The 17,170-nt window shown below is 36.3% G+C and overlaps 1 protein-coding gene across 12 annotated transcripts in view; it reads right to left on the bottom strand.

Annotated features, from left to right (window-relative positions):
- The window catches only part of DLGAP1 (DLG associated protein 1), a 419,363-nt gene that overhangs the window by 303,446 nt on the left and 98,747 nt on the right, over positions 1 to 17,170 (bottom strand). For 7 of the 12 annotated variants that reach the window (XM_080581951.1, XM_080581942.1, XM_080581947.1 and 4 more), the window contains one exon: positions 3,112 to 3,208. The exons of the other annotated variants lie outside the window; for them this stretch is intronic. The gene's annotated coding sequence lies outside the window, so the exon portion shown is untranslated. Of the gene's footprint in view, positions 1 to 3,111; positions 3,209 to 17,170 lie in introns of those variants that run through there. 12 annotated transcript variants of the gene reach the window in all.

Below are 17,170 nucleotides of genomic sequence, written 5' to 3'. Positions count from 1 at the left end.
TGTAGCAAGCATGGATACGTACACCGTGCCCAGTCCATGGGCCCTCACCTCTAAAAGAAGAAGGCAGCTGCTGCTAGGCTAATCCCTGCAGTTCATTCCTAGCGCCCTGCCTGCCAGAGACCGTTTGGAAAGGGAACAAGCTGCATGCTGGAGAAGCTGTTTCAGCAGAGACGGAGTATTTCTTGGCATCTTACTTGTGAACATATGGAGAAAGTCTGACCTGACCTGGCATAGCAGGGTTGCATGACCTCTATGTGAATAGATCCACCACCATCAGGATAGTTCATTCAGCTCACAACTTGCTCTGAGGGCTCCCAGGATAAAAGGGCTACCAGAAGACTACTGCAGGTGGAATTAACTGTCCTAAATTGAGGGTAGGTGAGACGCTGAGCACCTTGTCCACAGTGCAAGGCCAACATGTACAGCTGGCTGATGTGGCAATAAACAAACCCTTTGAGATGGACAAGTCACATTGGTACAAGCAAATATTTTCTTGGGAGACTTTTCATTAACTGGACAGCTGCCCAGCCTGTATGGGCTCAAAGCAGGTAAACAGCTGAGCAACTTCTGCTCTCAAGAAAGTCAATGAAAGCAGCCTCCAGAGGGTTGAGTAACATCTTGCAAATGGGTTCATAGCAAGTGAATGACTTTAAAAATAAAGCTACATAAAATGCACTTTTTTGCACTTTTCTTTCAAAGCAATGCCATCAGAGACTGGATTACCTTGAGTCTCAGCTGTTTGGAAAACTGGTTACTTTTCATCTTGTCCTCCAGAATTTAAAATTAGCACATAAAAAGCAAGACTCTAGGATCACAGTTTTCAAAAGAGACTTCTAAATATTGCTGTAGCTTCTGATATCCATTTCATATCTGCTCAAACTTGCTGAGAGCCTGAAGCAGAAGCTGAGACACAGATAAGTGTAAATCATCTCTACTATGTACAGACAGTATCCAAGCTAAACCCAAAACAGAAATTGATTTTGTTATCTACTTCACTGATCAAAGCTTACAAACTGTATCATTAAGGTCCTTATCAGTTGCTAGAGTTATAACAAGACAGAAGATTTACTGTTATGATTGTAACTCTGGTAAACATACAAATAATCAAAACTTATCTTAAAATGAGAAACTACAGAATTGTTCTCAAGCAAGTTAAGACAAAAATAAGAGCCAGAATTGTTTCAGCAATAAAAATAAAATAAAATAAAGCAAAATCACACACCCATACAATTCTAACTAAGGAGATGCCTCCTATACTATGTAGTCCTGTTGGAAATCCAATTTATTGCTTTCTTGTCCTTTCACTAGTACACACAGAACCATGTAAATTGGCAACAATCTGTGTCCAAGTGTCCGTCTCAAAGCAAGTCCAACTGAGTTCTGCCTACCTCCAAGGAGGCTTCCATAGCCTTTCTAGACATATGCTCCAGTCATTTTACCCTTGGTAATTTTTTCCCCCTACTTAGTCTTAATTTCCCGTGTTTCACTTTGTTCTGGGGCTTCTGGTCCTTTCAGTACACACCTCTGAGAAGAATTTGAGAATGCCCTTGATAGTTGAAGACAGCAATAAGACTTCCCATCAGCCATCTTTTTTATGTCGAACAAACCTGTTTTTCCCAGCCTCACCTTATACATTCTCATATATACTCCAGCTCCCCCGGTAGCCCTCTGTTGGACTTGGTCCAGCATATCGGTGCTTTTCCTTTTCTGGGGAGCCCCAAACTGTTCATGGTTCTCCCAGCGTGGTCTCAAAAGTGCCAAATAAAGGGGAACGACCTGCTGGCTACACTTGCTAACACTGACTGGGACAGGACTGCCTGCCTTTCTTGCAAGTGCATGCTGCTGACATGCACAAGTGATTGTCCATGAGTACCTTCAACACCTACAAAGTTGCTTGCTAGCCAGCTGGCTTCCCAGTCTGTGCACAATGTTCTCTCCCCAGATGCAGGACTCTGCATTTAATTCTGCAATAAAACAAGGGGTAGCATTTACAGTCTTTGCGTGGAAACTGGGTTACTTCAGCCTCTTCCATACCGCTCAACTTTGAAGGAATAGCAGCATTACATATTGCCATGTATTCTTTTACAGTATGGGGTGTATGGGGAAGGGAGGGGCGGTAATGACTGGATAAAACTAGGTACCTTTACTGCAATGAATAATAAAAAATCTAGAAGAAAGGTTCCAAACCTCGAATATATAATATAAAACAAAGCTATACAGTATAGTAAAATAGTATAAAGAAATATGCATTACTACTGAAATATCCCACTGTGTTGTATTTACAGCCTGTACATTTAAAAAGGCAGCCAATGTAACTCCTAGCATCAGTACTTTCCAGGAAGAAAAGATTGAATTTTTAAAATGTTCAGGAAGAAAACATTGAAATTTATTTTCATGAAGGAAAAAGGAATAGCCATCAAGAGTGGATTCAGACAGCCATTGGAGCCTTGGAGTCTATTTTTCTGCCTTCTCATTTCTAGTGCCCGAATAATATCACAGCTCAATTCTTCTGAAGCAGAAAAAAATGGGAAAATTCATCTCAGGATTGCTCACATTCCTTCCATTGCAGCTGAGGTGTATCATTTTCACAAATGGGAAGAAAATGTACAGTATCAGCACATCAGGACCTAAACATGCCATTATCCCACAGCATCCACAACACATCTGATGGTCAAGAGGAGTGACAAGTAAGAATCAGCTGCTGCACTACCATCTTTCATTGCAAAGAATCAGTCCTTCCCAATGCTCAAATCAAACTATATATGTGAGACTAGAAGGTACTAAAGAAATGGGGAGAGATAACATTATAGTGAATAATGGACTAGAAAGAGAAATAGTCCAATATTCAGAAGTTATATAGGAAATTCATGAGACAATTGACCACTAGATATTAACACCTCCAGAAGAGAACAGGAGATGGTGTCCTCCTCTTTCTCTTTCACATATCTCATTAACCATTTCAAATGCTGTGGCTTGGCAGTGGTGTCTCTGCTCCTCATTTCCAGAGACACTGTACATCACTGAAACACTGTATTTACACATACTGCTGATAGAATAATGCCTCTCTGCTCCTCCTTGCAAGGGAACTGTGGCTACAGAATAGCAATTTACCTCTCCATTTTTCTCTTCCCTTTTTCCTTCTTTTCCTTCCACCCTCCAATCTGGTTATTTTTGGACTGCCAGTTGGGATTATTGCTCTTTTTCCCTGCTAAAATAAAAACAAACAACAGTTACACTTCAGATTCTGCGCTTAAGCACAAGATCTGTCTCCAGCATTAAACAGTCACATTTTCTTGCCTGAGGTGCAATGCAATCTCCTATGACACCAACTAAAACAAGCCTTGCAAGTGAGGGAAAATTCTGCTTCTGGATTCAGATGCACAGTTTTCTAACTGCACTGGTAACTACCTACCCATGCAGAGTGCTGCCCTGAGAACTCAGCAGGGGCTGACATTTGCCTAGTCTTAGAGTCTGAGAAATCAGTCTTTCTGAGGTGAACTACAACAGCTATTCAGAATACATACAGCCAAATTAGAATATCTGTATTCTAAAGCAGCCTTTCTGTTTGATACATCTTCTTAATTTCAGACCACCTTTAACTGCATTTTGCTTTTTTTTCCAAACTCCTTAAAGCTTACTACTTGTAAGTGCTATATTTGTAAGGAACTTAGCACCTACAAAATACTATACGATGTAGTAGTGTGTCTCACCTCTAAATTTTAGTCTGAAGGATTGAAAATGTGACACTTTTGCAGGAGGCAAAGCAAAAGACATCCCCCCTCCCCAGTCTCATATTGTCACACATGAAGGCCCAGATGAAATCAGACTCAAGGTTTCTTAATGTAGGTAATATCAAACATTCCCCAAATTAAAGAGAGATATGAAAAAAGTGTTATTCAAATGCTCATTTCCCCTTCTTATTTTTTCTTCATCAAAGTGCTCTCAACTATAAAAGATTTCCAGTATGTTAAAAAAAATCCATTTTATTTTGTAAAATTCAATATGGCAAAGAGCTAACAGGAATTGAAAGGAGACGAGACTAAGTATTACAATAAAAATCATTGCTTTCCTACTCTAGAGAATAAGGCAATTTGTATATACATAATTTTTCCTACTTTTCCATACGCTGATTATAAAGGGATAAATGGGGTGGAGTCCTGAGCTGTCCAAGATACCAACCTGGCTTTCCTCCTGCAAGGCAGAGCCACATTGAACTTCCAGAAATGATATGGGCAACTACCTGACAAAAATACTTTTTATTTTCAGGATGGTAGGTGAAATGCAACCAACATACAATAGATTTTCAGCAGAGCAAGGCTCAAAGGTATTGTGGGAATGAGAACTGCTTAAGAAGATGGTGGAGAAGACAAATGTCCTTACAATACTGGGAGAAAAAAAAAAGCTTTCAAACTCCATGAAGCAGAGTAATGACCACTTCATCTTTCTGAAAGGGATTCTGTTAATAAAGCACTTGACTCAGAAACTTAGAAAAGGCATCTTTCAAGATATAGCAGTCTAAATTTCATGCATAAAAATTATCCAGTCACAGCAGGGTCTCTACACAATCTGTTTGTGACTACTTTCTGACAGAACGTAGCTACAACGCCATTGGCTCAAAGGAGACAAGTTTTAGACTGGCAGCTGCTAACCTGAAAAATATCTACAATGTTCATGGAAACAGCTATATTTCAAACCAACATAATCACCTCATGTAAATGAATAACAGGATGTGATCTGTATTGTTAGACTTAAAATTTCTCCTGGAAAATAAATGCCATTCTATGTACATAGCTGTTAATGAGCACTCAGTAAGGGGACTGATTACGAAGGAATTCTCACTATTTTAAAGACTTTAAGCACCACATTTAAAACAATAACCTTTAGGAATACATGTAACTCCTTTCCACAGGTGTTTTGTGGGCCCTGCCATGTACTATTACAGCCTTATCGTATGCATGCATAATTTTAGCAACTAGAGTTTGACACATAACTTTGCATAAATTAATGTTTGTAGATTCTGACATGTTCTAAAACCTTTTTGTTGCTCAATTTATTTATTCCTGGCATAAGATTACCAACCACTTGTGCTTACATCACAGTGAATTCTACAGCCATATTACACTGAAGAATTCAGTCCAACTATCTGACTAAGTACCTAACACAGTATTCCAGTTTGATGTAAGTGTAAATGTCATTTCTGTGTTCTCCAGCTGTGCTTCCAGAGGGTCAGTTAAATAAAAGATCATACAGACTTTATCATACTTGAAGTTTATGAAAACTTTTTAACTGCGTTTGAACTAACATAAGATCTTTCATTTGTAGGTTTATAAGACTGGTATCCCGATTTGGATATCCTGAGCATATCTGAAGCTTAGCAAAGGTGATACCTTTCAACTTAACTGCTGCTATCAGAAAATGAACGTAATATTTATAACCAGAACTGAAGGTGTGCCTGTATCACACAATGAGCCAGTTATCTGCAATCTGAGTCAGAAGTCCACATGACACCACGCAGGTCCACTGCACATGCAATGGTTGAAGTCTCTGGAAGCTGCATGGTTGTCCTGGTAGGACTTCTTTGCTCAGGTACCTTGTTGCACAGAAGAAGTTATGTCTCACCAGTTCCTTCCCTTCATGATGGTGCAACCATCTGCTCCATCACTGTTTATAACTCTATTACACAAAGTTTCATTGGTTAGCCTCTTGTTCTTCTCCCACTTTCTTAGGGCTAATAATGTATTGTTTATTTTATTACATTATTTTGTCAATAATAGAGTGATAGGAAAGGGAGTAATGGTTTTAAAATAAAAAAGTGTAGATTTAGATTAGATATAAGAAAGAAATTCTTCAAAGGGTGTTGAGGCACTGGCGCAGGCTGCCCAGAGAAGCTGTGGATGCCCCATCCCTGGAGGTGTTCAAGGCCAGGTTGGATGGGGTTTAGAGCAACCTGGTCTAGTGGGAGGTGTCCCTGCCTATGGCAGGGGGCCTGGAATTAGGTGATCTTTAAGTCCCTTCCAACCCAAACCATTATGTGATTCTATGATTCTAGGATTGTAAGGAGCAAAAAGGCAATGTATATATCCATCGCTGTTATATTGCAATTAAGTGCCCAAATTTAGGAATTGGAAAAAAATCAAAAGCAAATATGAAGCTTATTAAGTCTAATAAATAATTAAAACTCCCCAAAATAACTTCAGAGAGGTTAGTAAGTCAACTCTGAAAAGGTATGGGATACCATCCCGCTGCTTCTGTAAGCTTACTGTGCCCTCTGTTGATCATTACGATATTCTTTACAACTATGTGGGGACACATTCTTTCCTAAGGACATGTGTCCTTTTCAGGACAGTTTGCAGCTAGCTAGCCAACAAAACACAGCTGCACAGGTAAAGACCTTGTGGTTACAGTGCCCTTTCCCTACTTTATGCTGAGCTTGGAAGAAATGCACAGTGAATATTGCAACAGCTTACAGAAAGAAAATGACTGTTAAAACATCTCAATACTTCCCTGAAAACCTGCATTCTTTCTCTTTAACTACAGAATTGCTACATGATACCAAATTAGAGCAAAGAAAATCAACCAGCCTTTCTCATATACAGGATGCCCTGGACAAGACTTTTAGTGTAATTTGTCAAGTGCTCAGAACTCGGTACACCATGGAATTAGTGGATGTAGTACTTTGACTACGCAATGCTGAATGATTTGGAATAAAATGGACCTATAAATTCATTTACACATGCACTCCAATATTATTATAGACATAGAAATACTAGTGGAATATAATTTTTATGCCTCAGATCCATAGATATAAATATGATGTTTGCTTATCTGCATTGAAATGGCCATAACTGATACTGCATTTTTTTTCCCCACTAAAAGTATTCTGGAAGGAAGAGAGGGATCTGAACATCTTTCCAAGGTGTATTCTCACACTTGCTGAGTTTATCTGAGGAAGTAAAGAAGGTGAGAATTTTACTCCCTGATACTACACAGTCGGACACACAATTTGTTCTGAGAGTGTTTGAAAATGTTAAAGATTGAAGCGTATCACTTTCTAAAAGTATTTATAGAATTTCATTTGTTACATAACAGTTTTGGCCAATTTTTCCAAAAGCTCCAAGTAGTGACACCAAACTTTAATTTCTGTCACATTCTTTCATATAGCCCAATTTGTTCAAGCTTAACTACTGCTACTTATGCTACACTTCTTATTCGCCTTCCTATCAGAAACTCTGCTGGTTGTAGTCCTGAGACACAAACAGTATTGACTGATATGTGACAGATAAGTCCATCAATACATTATTAAAAAAAATAATAAAAAAGCCTTAAAACCTTCACTGCTGTTCTTAAACATCTGACTGGTGGAAGGGTAGAACAGACTAATATTATGCTCATGTTGACATTTTGCATTTTGTGTAAATCCTAAGTTGACTGTATACAAATAATTTTTTTTTTATGCTGTTGAAAATGTATTTATTTGCTCTCATCCAGAGCTACCACTCCCTTTTGGATGCCTTTGCATGCAAAATGTCTTTCTACTGATCTCTTGCATACATGTCTTGCCACTTGGTAGACTGTTTCTGCACTTCAAGGCTTAGTGTTTTGCTACATCTTCTACAGTTTCCGGTTGTGAACTTTACATTTATGCTGTAGGGTGTATTTGCTCCAGCTGCTTTTACATGAACATCTCTTTTGTCTTTCTTGTATCAGTATTCTCTGAGACTGTCTTCTGTCTAATGCTGTCATCCTGAAGACATTTATTTGCAGTTACTTGAATGCCCGAATTTGCTATAGTTTCTGCTGAGTCCAATTTACTCTGTGCAGATTATAAAAAGGTGCTTCTTTTGTCAATGTGCTTTTCTGTCTCTTGTCAGTTTTTAAGAGTTGGATGTCAATTCATATCTTTTCAAATATTAACAAACACAATTTTTTTCTTTCTCCCTATAATTCTCTTTCAGACGTAATATTCTTTTTGCCTATAAAAGTGCATTAAAATGTTTTCCTCACTTTGCTAAGAAGACATCTTTCATAATGTAGTTAGTGAGTTCCTTCCTCTAGAAATTCCTTGTTTTGTCTTTCTCATGACTGCAACACCAGAAACCCTACTGCCACCCCAAACCAAACAAACACAAACAAGATGACGGAAACACTTCCGCTATCTCGAAAACCTTGTACTCTGCTGCTGTACATGCAAGGATAAAAAGTTTCTTTCAAAAATAATAAAAAAGCCAATTTTAGAAAAGACTTACTTTTCCTCAAGCGACAGTTTATTGAACTAGACCCGTCAAAGACTGAAGTGACAATAATGCACACAGTAACTACATTCCCACAGTACAGTTGTGCATTTATTCAAAAGGACTTTGAAATGAGAGAGCAGAGATCTGAACACATAAATTGTCTGATAAAAAGCACAGGAGTAAAGTATCCATTTTTAGAATTACATATTCTAGATCAAAAGTTGCATAGGATTTAGAATATATGCCATACTACTATGGTGGCAAAACCACAATTCTTTCTGCATCTGACTACCTTCACAGTGAAATTTAGTTCAACCATGTACTTCTACGAACTAATAACTAACTTCAAAATTTTCAAGTTTTTTCACATTTTATATTTAAATAGGAATTTGTACACAAACAATGGCTACATTACTAATGCAGCATTAACAGCCCCATGCAGATACCAACAGATCAGAACTATTTGTGCAATTTTCTCCCAGTACCAAGAGGTTTAAGGACAAACTGACCCTAATTCCATCTAAATAACGCTAAACACATATTAAAAAAAAACAAACACAATTTGGAACCCTGAAGAGCTTACAAAATCACGGCTACAACTTTCACAGTGAAAATGAATGCATTATTCCCAAGTCCACAGTTGATAGCTTAATTTTGAGAAGTATATAACAGTGTCTTCAAGAAAACCATCTCCGCATTACATTAGCAGTTTGATCAATATGTATTCCAAACTACATTATGTCACTTTAACCTAGAGAGAAATACCAGCCCTTTGGACACAGAATCTGAGCACACTGCTGTCCTAATACTGTGATTAATGCTGTGAGCTACACCCTGCCTAGCCTTCCTAATCTCTGGGCTTTCTAATTTATAGCAGAGATGGATATGCTATCAGTAGGGAATTATGAGGATTACTAGCTGTTTATCTCTCCTTTGCAGAGACACGTTCCTACTTATGGAATTACCATAAACCCTCCAAACCCTCCAGCTACAGTGCTACTACTGTACTTACCCAGAAGTCTAGCTACCCTATTGGGTGCAAAATGTTTTGGTAGCCAAATTCTTAGTAAATATTGGAGTCGATGGAGGTTTTTTTTTTTTTTTTTTTTTTTTTGGTAAATGATTTGAACACACTGTCAAGACCTGTCATGTAACCATGTAACTTCAGTGGTAATTTGTCTGCAGGTTATCTTTCACTCCCTTGAAATCCAGTGCTGTGATCTTGTCTACACTAATTAGAGTTTAGCATTAAGGCTTGGAGGTTGCCCTCAAGCATCACCACAGGTTAAACCATTAAACACGTATGCCAAGTCATTTCTGTATTAGCAGCAAGTTACATAACCCATTGCAAAATATTAATTTTTGCAGTCACCAAGAATGTTACTAACTTTCCTACAATCTGAAAATTAAGGGTTTCCCCAGTGCTTTGATAAAACGTCTTTATGCTATCGGGTAGAAGTTTTGCAGGTAGGTGAAACTAATAAAAGATTTTGAAGGAGAATAGATACATTATTTTTCTTTATTTTCCTGAAGAAGGAAAAAAGAAAGGGATATTGTTACATTTGTTATTTCACTGACTTTTAAAACCTGAATCTTTATAAAACAACTTTGCTTATTTCAAAAGAAGTTTAAGAATGAGAACCATCTATAAGACAAATGTTAGTCCTTGTATAGAATACTTTTAATATTTACTAGTGGCTTCCAAACACACCTTTTAAACATGGACTGCATTTATAGTCAGAGTACTCAGTCAGGGCATCTCTATAACCAAAGTTTAATTGAGTGACCATTTCAGCACTAATATTCAGCTAATTTGTAACTACTTAACATTGCTTAGATACAAATTTTAACATAACCTTATACATAAGGGGTTCTTGCTGAACTCCTCAACATCTGCCATTCAGACAAAACCCTGTCCTTACTACTTTACCAGCCTGGTAAGTAGGAGACATTAAGAACAGTTAATTTAAACATTGCTGAGTCTCTAAGTCTATGCATCAGAATAGGTGCATGAATATTTTTAAACATAATAAAAAGATGTACAACACAGATAATTCCACAAATGAAGTCACAACATACTATCTTGGATTGTCATTGTACGGTCATGTATTTGTCTATGCTTACCTTACATTCAAAGACTGTAACAAAAGAAAAATGTTAAAATATAATTATTGGCTAAAATAAGAACTGTCTTATTGTCTACATTATCTTCAATAACTTTTGTTTCTTGTACCTACACACATAATTTATTTCATTATCTTAATACTAAATAAAACAAACAAATAATAATAATGATAAAAAAAACCCACAAAATCCAAACTGCTTCATTCCTGAATTCCTTTCAGAACATTATAAAATGTCTCAACACAAAACCACACAGGTGTACTCATTCAGGTTTCTCCTTCATCTTGTAATAAGAAACAAAAATATAATTACCAAAATGGAGAACCACCACCTAGGAACTAGATGTTCTACCAGCACAGTCTAACTCACAATTGTGTGATCCCCATCATGCAAGCTTCTGCAGCTTTATGTCATTATCTAATCTCTGGCCAGATCCTCAGTGATTATAAAACATCAGAGAATCATTATATCTCTGTGCTTAGTTTTATTCCTACATTTTTTTTTTTTTTTTTTTTTTTTTAGCGTTTCCTCAGCCATCTGCTGCAGCACAGGTCCTCAGCTGCCTGTTAGGACAATCTTGGCTGGTGATGGTGAATTCCCTACCATCACAGTGGCTTTGTACAATGAAAATACTTTGATCTTGCCATACCTATGAACACCAATTTTTGTCTGTGAGGGAAGGAAATGATTTTGAATGAAGTAGCTTGGCTGAAGAGAAGGGTATCTATATGAAATTTAACAACATATATAGAGAGGAGGTCACATTAACTACCTAGTCCAGTCTCACACCCTGTGAAAACCTGCTAACAAAAGGGATACCATGGGTTAGCCAAGAATGTTTCATTGAGCTATATTAAGACTGTGCCTTGGTGTACTGTCATGTTCTATCAACAGAATGAAATCACCTTATTTTCTTCTGTCTTGGGTTTGTTTGGTTTGCTGGCAGGGCATGCTGAAACATGCCAGGTTATTTGGATTTATCAAGGCAGATTTGGCTAGATACATAGAGGCAAAATAGGGAAGCTTTCCAACATGTTCTTGAAATTTAATAGCACATTTACACAAGACATGAGGATTTTATTTAAAAATTAATTATTTAAATCAGAGTTGTATTTGATGAGATGTAGATAAGTATATTATTAATACAACTCACACATATTTCAAGCACACATTACCCTGGTCCCACTAAAATTGTTCTTGTCAGTTCTGATGTTTGTATTCCAACATTTATTTCCCGTATTCCCATCTCTGACAGTGTTACGAAGGCTTGTGCAGTTAAAGGGGATGTAGCACATGGTTAACTTACAACAGTGGTACTACCTTTAAATAGAATAGAATAGAATAGAATAGAATAGAATAGAACAGAACAGAACAGAACAGAACAGAACAGTTGGAAGGGACCTTCAAAGATCATCTAGTCCAACTGCATGTCCTGCTCATGGATAACCAAAAGTTAAAGCATATTATTGAGCCTGTTCCAGTGAATTTTTCCTAATGTCCAGTCTAAGAACCATTTAAAAATCTGTTGCAAATAAGAATGCATCTGGTGATATTTTTAAAATGATAAATTACTCCCTTAAATCCTTAGAATGTTAGAAATGACAATTATTCTACAGCACTAGAGAACTGAAAAAAAGAAAAAGAAAATATTTGATTTTTACATTTTTCTATTTAACAATTTCTACTGTTGTTGCTATTGCTCTAAATACTTGTAGATTAATTAAAGTTCATGTTTTTCATCAAAACTGAAGTGCTCTGTTTAACAATTAAGAGCCACTACCTCTGTCTTCACTGCAATTAATTCATTATGGGAAAGTAATTCCCCTATATTTTCAAACCCTAAATAAGTGAAATAAATACTCATGAAAAAGAAAAACAAAGAGCTAAGTCTTACTGAGTAACAAAATGAGGACCCTGGTCTGGCAAGAATACAAGTTCTTGTGGTATGTACTTATGGTAAGCACTTATATGCTTAAAAGCAATATTCCATTATGAAAAATGACTGACATTACTAATTTTTTTCTCATTATTTGCACAAAATTGGAAATGAGGCACTGTCACTATGAAAGGAATTCAAAGAGACACCTTCTTATTACCCTCCTAGCCTATGTCACAGCACTGTCTATTTTATTTATTACTTCACTGAGCTGGGCTTCCCAAAACAAGTAAGCTGATAGAATTACTACCAAGCAGTTGCCAACATTATGATAAATATTATTACAAACTAGTGCTTCTCATAGAACACAGACATAAAACAGATTTTCTTTGATATGAGTTGCAAAATTGCCTCCTTGGCTCAGATGCTAGCCACTGCTTGAAGAACATTGCCTGGCTCTGAAGATAAAGTTTATTCACTGATCCTTCCTGGCTGAGTCCACCATATTCTTACCTCCATATTATCAAAGAATGTTGGCAATGAGGATGTCTTTCTAGAAAAATCTGCACTCTGCTAAACCACAATCATCCACACCTTATTCATGGCTATTACTTCATTTCCTCTCCCTTCCCTTCCCTGACACCCAGTCACTCTTCCTCCCCACTCCGTTTATGGGCTTCAGTTAAAAGTTTATAGACAGAAAATTACTTTAGAAATATTATACTTAAAACGAAGGATCCATTGGTGTAAAATATCACAAATTTGTGATAGGAAGGAAGTAAAGGAGTTGCATTTTCTCTTTGCAGAACTTCAAATCTTACAGATGGAAGTCGAAAACTGAAAACATAAAACAAAAAGACTATACTGTCTAGCAAGAGTGACATGTTGATTAAGGAAGAAAATATCATAAAAATAAACCATTCCTTGTTATAAAATATTCAGAACAGACAGGTTAAATGAGGTAAAAACTGTAATCAAAATTGTATCCATCAAGCTGGAAAGTTTGGCAAAGAAAACTAAAAGAGGAGTTCTCTTCTGGGGTGAGAATAATGCAACACTGAACACAGCAGCAGTGAGAAGATGAAAGCCTATTTAATGTAGATTATATAATGCTGTATAGTCAATCATAAAAGAGAGCTTTCTTAAAGTTAGAAGCATTAGTGTTAGTGGATGCATTCAGCTGAAGCAGAAAAACAAGCTCTTTGTTCCTCACAAGAGTTGCACAGTGGAATCTGCAGTGGTACCCGCTTCTGTTGCCGTTTGGAAACAGAGATGAGTAAGAGTCTTGGCAGAAAATGGAAGAGGCACCTGCAAGAATAAGTCTAGAAAGCTTTTATTTTATTTGACCTCTCAGCTATGGTTGGTATCACTCACTAAGGTAATAAAGGTGAACAAACACATTCTTCCAAGCTGCTGTGCAGCTTTATCCTCACATTCAATCAAAATTTTTGTGCCATAGCCAAGTTGATTCCTTTACAGTAGAATTTTGCCTCAGAGCTATTTTTAATCAATAGAGAAAAAATCAATGGACTAGACTCAGAATGATAAAATATCAGATTTTTCTTGTGATACCACCTTCACGTATGGATGACACCTAGCAAGAACATCAGCCACTGATGAAGCTTGTGTTGAATTCATGCTCAGTGCTTAGAAATCACCCACTATAAAGTCAGATTTACACTTTTAAGTCCAGAGACTTCATAAAATAAAATAAATGACTCTCAAAGCGATTTCCTTTTCTTTGCGAAAACCTTACCAAATTTAATTCTTTTACATACATTAGTTATGCTAACCAAAGGCATCCTATATTTTTTTCATCTTACCATACGAAAAAAAAAAGCAATACTATAAAGCATGCAAATGACATGTTGCAAGACAAGATGGCATGTACCACAGGGGCACACTGTGGGGTTCTGTGCTATTCATTCATGTTTCTGTAAAACTTAATTTATCTATTAGCAAATAAATAGGAACTGTTAATACTCAGGAGGCATTCACTCAGGAAGTTAGAGTGGCCTAGGTTTTTATAGTTCATTAATGAAGAGTGCATTTTACAATTCATCATCTTATGCAACAGCCTATACACTATGCTTTCTTGGGATGATAGAAGCTGCTTTATGCCACTGTAGCAGCAAAACAAAAACAAAAACAAACAAGCAAACAAACAAAAAAACCAGACCAAACCAAACCCAAAAAACTCAAATTCAATTATCCAGTTATTACAATTAAACAAAGACACACAAAACAAGAACAATGAATTGTCCCCTGTGCTCCTGTGTTCCTGGGGCTGGGGAATGCTTCCTGGGAACCACATACCCACAGACAGATTGTAGAGAATTCCATGTGCTCCTCTAAGGTGTCTTGTGGGATTTGGCAGATGTTCAGCATCTCAGAGTCCCAAGACTGAGAAACTCGCTCACCTTTGTTATCCTGCTGTCCACTCATAACATTAACAGCTAAATAAAGGCTGACTGGAAGATTCTTCTAATTTCCATAGAGCCTCAGCTTTGCACATCTGAAAAGATGTCCATTAACCAATATGAATATTTCAATAGCAGAGAAGCATACAGTGTTGCGTAAACATTAGGTGTTGAATACCTTTGATTCATGAAGAAATTTAAGGGGGAAAGAGTGATGGAGTGTTTGTCCAAACTATTATTTCTCCAAATTCTCCTATAGTTTAGACAGGTAGATTTTACCACCTTTAACTTAGACAAGGTTTATTTAGAAACTGACAGCTTTACTGGATGTTTGTCAGAATTATACAACGAAAAAATACTTCAAAAAGGTCTTCTACAGACTCAGTAATACAAGATTTTTTTTTTTTTTCCTGGCAAGTGCAGCAAATGTCTTAAATGAAGCAATGGTCTTTAATGACAAATAGACCAAATTTCCCATTCCATATAGCTATTTTACACCCTGTTATTCCTGAAAATACAAAAGGAAATCAGTAGCCACTCAAGCTTATCACTATTTACTGTTAAGAATAGGATGCATGTATGATATACATCTGCATATACAAAGGAAAAGACTGTAATTTTGTTGGACATGATAAATAGGTACTTCCCATAATAATTCTGTAGGACCGATTTATGCTGTCATGATCAGTCTGGTCATTTTTTATTTTCTCCTTCTTTCTACATTTTGTTTTGGATGCTTTTTCTTCTGTGAGGTTAATTTGTTTAGCATTGCTAATTTCTAGTGAACATTACGTTAAAATATTTTAAAAAGCATTTAGGAAAATGTGTAGAAATCATCTGAGATTAACTGCAACAGATGCTCAAATGCAATTCAGTTTTCTAGAATGGGTGCAATGTGCAATCTGAAAGAGCAATAAGGCTCTCTTCATATACTCTAATATATAGAAGAGGAGTTACAAATACGCACATTATTCAGAATGATCTGTCCCCTTCCCCCCTCCATCATAATTAATGATAATTTCATAACTCAACTTCAGATTCTTGAGATGGAATTCTAACAGCATGCAGGAATAATTATGAAGATGAGTCCCAGTAATACAGAAGTAGTATGGGTAGTCTAGATTTTAATTTTACATCAGTTTTCTGCACATCCTTATGTATGCTCAGTGCTTTCTCACTGTATTATTTGCTCTAGGACAACACTACAGGCAGTGAAGTGGGCTACAGTGGAAACACTCATTATATAGTCCCAATATTCTTGGGAATGCTGAAATATTCAGCACTGATTAGGGGAGTAAGACCACTGAAAAGGGAGTCAGTGTCAAAACAGAACTGCAACTTTCTGTTACACAAAATCCAGCAACCTCACTTGTGGTTAGTCCAGATGTCAATTATGCCACAAAATAGTAAAAAAGAAAAAAAAAGTTTGAAAGATTTGTCCATAAGAATATGTTATAAATTTCATGTGTTATTACGTTAACAATAGAACTAATAATGAAGATGAAGCAAAAAATATCCTACCCTTTTTAGCAAACAAACAAAAGAATGTAAAAGCAATAATAAATATTTACTAAACAATTAATTTCACAGATAAAGCATTTTCTTACTGGCTAGCAGCAAAATCATACTGCTATTACTTACTGATGTGGAATATTTTTCTTTTTTTTGCTGTTGTTTCTTTTCATATCAATAGAAGAAGATAGAGTTGCAAACCTGAGGACAAGCTGACATTCCTCCAACGATCAGAGAGAATTTCAAATCTACTGGGACTCAGTTTTAACAGAGAATAACACTGAAAAGAAGCACATATAATGTTCACATTTTGATCTGTGAGTCCAGGTTTTCAGCTTCCTTATCTGCCCAGATTAAAACTGCCTCTATTCTTAATTGTAGTCACACTTGAAAGTACACAACTACAATTGAGACTACCAAAATTTCTAACATAGATCACCACACTGCAAATGACATTGCTGGATGAAAAGATGCAAGTTACTACCACACATCATATACCTTCACTAGAAGAGAAAATACTTGTTTCTGACATTTATACATTAAATATAAAGGCAGTTGAAGAAAAGTCAATCAATAATTAAATAATTTCTGAGTTTATATATTATCTTTATCTATTCAATATATATATATATAATTTTCTACAGTGTTAGTATTACCCAAAATCCAAATAAATCCTGAATTAATGAAAAGTATATTGATTTTTTAATATTATCTTAAAAGTGAAGACTATTGTTAACCAATGTGCTTAACAACATTATGCTTAAAATTTGTTAAACCTGTGCTAATAGGACAGTAAAAGTGCTTTGGCTGGAATCAGACCCTAAGCAATTCCACTACAGTATTCTGTGGAGTAGAAAATGGTTTAGTTTAAATTATTTAAATTAAGAAATTTATACTTTTCATAATAATCCCTTGGAAATTAAACATGTCCACTATGCATTACACAATTTGCATTTAACTAATGCTTTTATGAACTACTAGAAAATGTGATTCATAAAATATGA

Source organism: Anser brachyrhynchus (assembly GCF_964034855.1).
Source record: "Anser brachyrhynchus genome assembly, chromosome: 2".
Taxonomy (NCBI): Eukaryota; Metazoa; Chordata; class Aves; order Anseriformes; family Anatidae; genus Anser; species Anser brachyrhynchus.
This window is presented reverse-complemented; position numbering and strand designations above follow the sequence as displayed.